Genomic DNA, 8,050 nt, shown 5'->3' with positions numbered 1-8,050 from the left:
ATGATATTTACGGTGTTTTTCAATATGAACTACCACCGGCCAGCCAACAAGCTGCGTACTGTGATTGCATAAATCCAGGCGCTTACAGCACTGTCTTGCGCCTTTATTTATGCAATCTAAGCAGAAATTATTATTATTTTCATGAATCAAGAGTGATGCAGTGATGCAGTGAATTTCACTTTTCCAACCCTGGATAATATATTGTGATGGTATGTTTGGCTGGTCTGTAAACTTTCTTAAATTTCCACCATTAAAAAACTTACGATCAAAATCAATTGAGAACATGAATATGAAATAAAGATTACAATATAAAAAAAGGTTCCCAACCATGTGTTTCAAATAATAAAACATTTGCTCTGGGTAACCTATAGAGTGAAGACAGCAAGTAAAGAGTATCAATGATTCTATAACATAGAGTCCAATGATCGGTAAAACATATTTTCAAATTTGTATCTATGTTCATTTTTACAATTTTCAGTTTAGTAAATGGAATGTCGGCCTGGTCTCAACGCATAGGTATATCGGTCATGAAAAACCTACCGATCGAAACCAATTAAAAACATGAATATAAAATTAAAGATAACAATATAAAAAAATTAAAGATTACAATATAAAAAAAAGGTTCCCAACCATGTGTTTGAAATAATTCAACATTTGCTCTGGGTAACCTATGGAGTCAAGACAGCCAGAATAGAGTATCAATGATTCTAACATAGAGTACAATGATCGGTTAAATATATTTTCAAATTTGTATCTATGTTCATTTTTACAATTTTCAGTTTAGTAAATGGAATGTCGGCCTGGTCTCAACGCATATGTATATCGATTATTAAAAAACATACCGATCAAAATCAATTAAGAAGACGAATATAAAATTAAAGATTACAATATAAAAAAAAAGGTTCCCAACCATGTGTTTCAAATAATTCAACATTTGCTCTGGATAACCTATCGAGTCAAGACAGCAAGAATAGAGTATCTATGATTCTAACATAGAGTACAATGATCGGTTAAATATATTTTCAAATTTGTATCTATGTTCATTTTTACAATTTTCAGTTTAGTAAATGGTTAGTCGGCCTGGTCTACACGCATAGGTGTATCGATCAAAATCGATTTAAAAGGCGAATATAACATAACAAATACAATTTCAAAAAATACAATATCAAAAAAAGGTCCCCAACAATGTGTTTCAAATATTTCTACGTTTGCTCTGTATAACCTGTGACATAAGTGACAAAATGACAACATTGAAAATATTGATATTTCAAAGTTGTCAAAATGTTTAATTTCTATAGTTAATTCGATCGATTATTGTAACCTACGTTGAAGCATCGTATTTTAGTCTAGCAGTTGTAATTTTACTCAATTATTTTTTCAAATTATTCGCTTCCTTTACTTGAAAGGTTGAATTATTTGAAACACATGGTTAGGCATCTTTTTTAAAAATTATACTCTTCATTTTTAGAGCTCTTATATTTTATAGATATATGATCATAATGTCATAGAAATGGGATCATACAAGATATTCCAGTATTCAATCATTCAACAATTTTCAATAAGTTTACAATTATGTTATTATTTATGTGAATTATTTATTATGTTAATTATTTCAAAATACTTTTATCCTATAAAAAATTTTGAATCTTAATTTCGGTCTCTAGAAAATCAGGACAAATCCTGATAAATCAGGTTACCTGGCACCTCTGAGTACAAGAGAAACAACATCAACAACTGAACAATTGTAATGCACGTCAGAGGTGCCAGGTGTCCTGACTTTTCAGGACTTGTCCTGACTTTCGAGAGGTTGTCAAAATCTATTTTGGCTTTGGAAAAACAATTATAAGGCCATATACTCTGGGGAAATGCCATTACCAGAACAATTTGTTTTCTCTAACTCAATTTTGCTCTTCTTATAGCCAAAAGGCTTTCTCCAGATCTACCAAAACTCGAAAATAACGGTTGTTGCAAATCACAGTGTAAACAAAAAAACAAAAATAATTCGTGATTCAAATTTGATTCCTGTTGTTCTTAAATACTCTGCAGTGAGAACAGCTACCGAAAGCTAATTTCCTCGTAACTTTTAGAAAAAAAAGTTTGATATTTTCTGTCCACCGCCGGATCCGTTGTTCAAACATTCCAAGAGTAATTAGCATTCCGGCAAACTGCTTCAGAAAGTTCGAGCACGAAGTTGTCTTCCTCCTGAAAAATCGGAACCATAAAATCTTCAGAAATGGTTATCAACTTTTCGGAATTAACAGGTAAATAACTCCAAAATTATTGTATTTATCACACAGAAATTAAAAAGCAATATGTATGTTTTAGATGTTTCGGAATACGGCTTGTTCGCTGAAAGTGATCGGAATAAAACCGGCGAGTATAGCTGTGTGCTGCTGAATTCTTCTCTATTCATTAGGAACAAATACCGCCACCGGATCATCTCAGAATCATGGAAGTGTTTATGCATAAAATCTTTGAAATGGACAGCGGAAGATGGATTACGATACTGCTAATTAATGGATACCTACATTCGAGTTGGATGAAAAAAGTACTACTTCCGGGAACAGAAACAGCTACGATTTTTTACATGTTCCGAATTGAAAGGGCAGCTTAACTCCATTTTAAATTAATAATTCAATAGTGAAAGTGAATTCAACATTGTGATAAAATTTTATTTGATAATTAAGAATACAGAATTTAAAAACATTTATTTTTTATCTTTGCTACTTAAAGATCTGTTTGATAGGTATCTTACGAACACATTCGAAGCTTCTTTGGGGGGTCCAATTCCGATAGCAAATAAAAGTTTACAGTCGATTCTTGCATGCTTGTTTCTTACAGAATGTGATCACTTAACACTTGAGCAGAACAATTACTGACGGCCTGGTTAAACTCTGAAGAAAAATGTTCGTGTTTCGAAATCCACCCGTGTTGTGCAACCCAGCAGGCCCACAAAAACTTGATCAGCAAGCTCCGTAAGAGTGTTCTGCTACTGAAAATATCCTGCTCGAGTCTTGCCTTCGATAGCTAATCAACGAATTGATGATTATTATTCCTCGTTTTAAATTTTTACCACCACAAAAGTTTACTTCGCCAGTACATATTTCGAACACTTATTTTTGTATACATCCGATCGAAATTGAAATGTCAATTCTCGTTAGTTTTGTATAATGCAATTTGGTCTTGTTCAAGTGCTGCATTCATCGGTGGTTTTTTACTTGCTGTATAGCGAATTTCGAAACCTATATAAAGTTGAATGATAAAACTAACCTTGGACTTGACAGGTGATTTATAAAAACAGTTGTATAGAGGTCGTGTAACTATCCTGAAGATAGATTATATAATGGTTTTCCCGAAATACGCTTTACAGCTTTTAGATCTTTCTCAACCCCTTTAAAAAACATCTTATTTATTTTATAAAACCATTGAGATTTCAAAATGTTACTTGAGAGTATCAATGATTCTAGCATAGAGTCCAACGATCGGTAAAGTATGTTTTCAAATTTGAATATATAATCAATTTTGAAATTTTCAGTTTAAAAAATGGTTTGTCGGCCTGGTCTGCATGCCTAGGTATATAGATAATAAAAAAAGCATACCGATCAAAATCAATTAAGAACATGAATATAAAATTAAAGATTACAATATAAAAAAAGGTTCCCAACCATGTGTTTCAAATAATTCAACATTTGCTCTGGGTAACTTATGAAGTGAAAACAGCGAAAAATAAGTAGCAATGATTCTAACATAGAGTCCAATGATCGGTAAAACATATTTTCAAATTTTTATATATGATCATTTTTGAAATTTTTAGTTTAGTAAATGGTTAGTCAGTTTAGTAAAAATAAGAACATGAATATAAAATTAAAGATTACAATATAAAAAAAAGGTCCCAACCATGTGTTTCAAATACTTCAACTTTTGCTCTGGATAACCTATCGAGTCAAGACAGCAAGAAAATAATATCTTTGATTCTAACATAGAGTCCAATGATCGGTAAAATATATTTTCAAATTTGTATATATGAGCCCTCCAGGATCATAGGGGTGCAAGTGCCAAAATCATCAATTTTGAGTTAAGTATAACCAACGGTTTTTTTATGTTTCAATGTACATCTGGTGCAAAACTTAAATTTTTTATAATTTTTTTTGAACACTTTTTTGATTGAATAAAAATTGCTCGAATTCGAAAAATATATGAAAAATTGAGCACCTGTACAACTTTGAAGCGCGTTTTCTCGAATCTATCATTTAGACACTTGTACCCCTCTGATCCCAAGCGCCTTTTATAATAATATTTGAAATTTTCAATTTGGTAAATGATATGTCGGACTGGTCTCAACGCATAATTATATCGATCATAAAAAAACCATACCGATCAAAATCAATCAAGAAGACGAATATAAAATTAAAAATTACAATATAAAAAAATATCTCAATGTCAACTTTTTTAACCTTATTATATTTTTTTCATGAGAACTACCATTATGATTGCAGTTTTTCCGATAATTCATTCAAAAGCAAAAATATTAAATAATTAATTAAGTAACCATTAAAATGGTAAATGAAAATGAGCGTGTGAAGAAATTGATATGGTGTGCTTCGTTCTCCCACACGCGCCCCTTCGTCGTTTTGTCCTTCACAGAGCAACCTGAATATAATGTTGGGAGAATCTCGAAGTAACAATCACTTTCGTACCATGCAGTGTGGGCATGACGTACTCATCAACGACTTCACTGATTTCGGGGTCGTACCCCTTGGTGAAAACCATTTTTAACTTTATGTTTTGGAACTTCGGTTCCGAAATTTTTGATATGGTTCGGTTTCGAACTGAACCATTACAATGAAAAAATTAAACCTTTGGCCGGGAAAATTTAAACTGCGGTCTTCCTCCCACACGGTTTCTGTCACGATGACATCAAACCTGAGTGGGAGTGAAGCCTGTCTGTTCTCCCTTCCACACATAGACAGATCCATACTTTGAGATAGCATGCGAGTATCTATGACGTCACGTATAATTTGACGTCATAGACACGATAATCTTGATTTTAGTGATTGCTGGTTGTGGCTAGCAAGCCAAATTGACACGTTTTTTGGAGTGATGATTTGATGATAATTACTATGAAAATTTATTTTTCAAACTATTTTGTTTTTTTTTCTTTCTTTTATAGGACGAAGAAGAAAAAAAATCAAATTTTTTAAGCTAAAAATCATTTTTATTGTACTGCCCAGTTTCGCAAAAACGTGCAAAAAAGTTTATAAAAAATCACACCAATACACACAAATACACAGACATCGTCTGAACTCGACGAGCTGATTCGATAGGTACCTATAAAGGTATATCTAAGACCCATAATTAATGATCTCCAAAATCGACCGATAACTATACCTTTCTGAAAGAAAGGCAAAAAAGATACAATAATTTGAAAATTTTTATAGCAAGTGCGTACTTTATTTTGTCGTGTACTTTATATGGGCTAGTTCCTTCAAAAGTTTATTATTATTATATTCTTGGAAGTTATCGACGTTTTCGACGAACACTTAAACTATATTTTTCGTTTTAAAATTTCATAATAAATCTTAATTTAAATTTTAATTAAAAATTGACTGGCCATCGTCTAAACTATTTTGGTTTCGGACAGTTTGTTCTGTTTTGCGATTACATTTCTTTGTCAATGTATTTGTTGATTTGGATATTATTGGGTCATGAACACCTCTGGCCTATTAATGACATTATCGTCACCTCTTAACATTATTTAGAACATTTTGGTAGCTATCCCAGCGTTATATCCAATAACTCTCTGTAATAATTAAGTATTTTCTAAATCGAAAATGGGGTCAGTTTTTTAACAATACTGAACTAAACCTGTGCATATTTGTTTTGTGTATACATTTTTTAATGTTGTTTTAATAGTTTTTCTAAAAATTGGCTTGATTCTCCTACATACGATTTCCTACATCCTCCACAAAAAAAAGCCTTGGTTCCTTCATCTTTTTTGGTTGCAGCTTTGCCGCAAAAGAATTATATTGTGAATACTTAATTTTTGTAAGAAAAAATCTATCTTTTGTAGCTCCTTTACTGCAGTTCCAAATGAAATTGTCCCATGTGAAAAACGTGCAAACGAGAAAAACGCGGTTGAAATTTCAGCTTTATTTCCAATTTTTCTCTCAAACTAAAACATTTCTCGTACTGAACAGTCCAAGTTAATTATATATTACCTTGTTTTCTGTCAAAAACAATACAACGGATTAGATCAAAAACGGAAAATTAGAGCAAAAAATGCTTCGTGTGACACTTTTGCGTAGAATCAGAACGCATACCGAATACCGATGCGAGTTCTACGAAAAGCAGTCACACGGCTACACTATTCTATAATTTTAAAAGATCGTATAGTTTATGTTTTCCGAAAAAAAAACAAGCTAAATCATATAATAAGAAATACGTTCCTCTTTTTTTTAATGTATAGATGAGTATCGATCCTGTAAGTATATACCTAGTGCCTACCGAAAAGTGTTGGTGAAAATTATCTGCATAAATCACTTAAGGCTCCTCGCTCCTCCTTCTACCTACTATTTTAGTGTTCTTTAAGATAAATAGCATTATATTCAACAGAGTAAACTGATCTTTGCATAATCTATATATATAAAAAGTAATTTCCGTTTGTTCGTTTGTATGTTTGTCTTCAATAGGCTCAGCCGCCATAAGAGCTAGAGAGCTGAAATTTGGCATGGGTGCTCATTAGGACCAGGAATGATGAAAAAAGTTTTTAGATTTTCGGATGACCCCTTTTGAAGGAGGTCGTCCATACAACAACGGTTTTATTCCCACGAACCAAAAGTCATGGCACCCATTTTGCGAACCGATTTTGATTTCCGTTCGTTTTGTTGGCGGGATTATTTTCACCATCACCATGGGCCGGGTATTAGAAACAACGACAATCCAGAGCTCACATGTACTGGATAGCAAAGCTTGCTGAGCATTAAAAATTTGGAAGTGAAAATTTAGGCAGGTGTTTTTGTACCTTCTACTGTTCAAAGCACGTGCTACCGGTACGAGATATTTGGATACAATTATAAGCCAACATTTTGACAACATACAACTAGCCTGTTAGGAATATATTTACTAGAATAGAAGTGGCTTTTAAAGTGCTCTTTACCGCCACTGGGGGCTTTGAGGGTAAACCATTTTTATATTTTTGTACATAATTCCTCATAGAGAAAGAAAAATTTTTAGATTCAGAGTTATAAGCTCAAGGCTGCGTTTTAAACGCTACAATTGGGATTTCAATAGGGATTTAAATAGGGAATTAGAAAATTGATTAGATAATAAAATTTGAGGTTTTTAGTTTTATACAATTCAATTGCACTGACCAATTTCTATCTTTTGAGTTATCATTGATGACCAATGTGGTCGATTCTACCATCCATTAATGGGATGTTTGTGCCCATGAAAAAAACAGAACTAAAAAAAACCTTTTTCATAATAAAAAAATGGTGTTTTCGAGATGATTTGTTTTCGATAACTTCAAAAAGCTATTAGTAGAACTTTCAACATTTAAGGTAAACTAATAATATAACAGTGCGAAATTGAAAAGCGAAAAAATTCACACATGCAATTGAAAACATGCAAAGTGATTTTTCAACATGCTTCAACAAAGCTTGGAGGTTTTTTAAAAAAATCTAAGTTAATGAAACTTAAATATACCATTTTACAGGGAGATCATCCATATTGAAAAGTGGGATAATCTTCAACGGATATTTTCATTAGATAGGGGATGGAAAAGATAAAAAAGCAGTTTTATCTTTTGAAGATAAAAACTATTAGGCCAAATCTATTCAATCTACCTAAGAAATGATGGTTGTAAAAAATGTTTTTCAAGAAAAGATGAATAAGCATACGAGGATTTTTTTGAATTTCCATTATTCAAAATCTTAAGACTATAAATTTTTCGATAATACGAAAACGATGAACAGTGAATATTCCCAATAAAAAAAACTTTAAAAAGACTATCAAAACGAACTGAATATAAAATTTCCAAAATTTCGAAAAG

The 8,050-nt window shown here is 32.0% G+C and overlaps 1 long non-coding RNA gene across 1 annotated transcript; it reads left to right on the top strand.

The window, feature by feature from the left end:
• The first annotated feature begins 1,778 nt into the window (after nt 1-1,778).
• LOC129760056 (uncharacterized) lies at nt 1,779-2,823 on the top strand. The gene is made up of 2 exons (XR_008740295.1): nt 1,779-2,261; nt 2,326-2,823. It is a non-coding gene; the product is annotated as an uncharacterized LOC129760056 (long non-coding RNA).
• The last annotated feature ends 5,227 nt before the right edge of the window (nt 2,824-8,050 follow it).

The sequence above is a fragment of the Uranotaenia lowii genome, unplaced genomic scaffold (genome assembly GCF_029784155.1).
Source record: "Uranotaenia lowii strain MFRU-FL unplaced genomic scaffold, ASM2978415v1 HiC_scaffold_393, whole genome shotgun sequence".
NCBI lineage: Eukaryota > Metazoa > Arthropoda > Insecta > Diptera > Culicidae > Uranotaenia > Uranotaenia lowii.
This window is presented reverse-complemented; position numbering and strand designations above follow the sequence as displayed.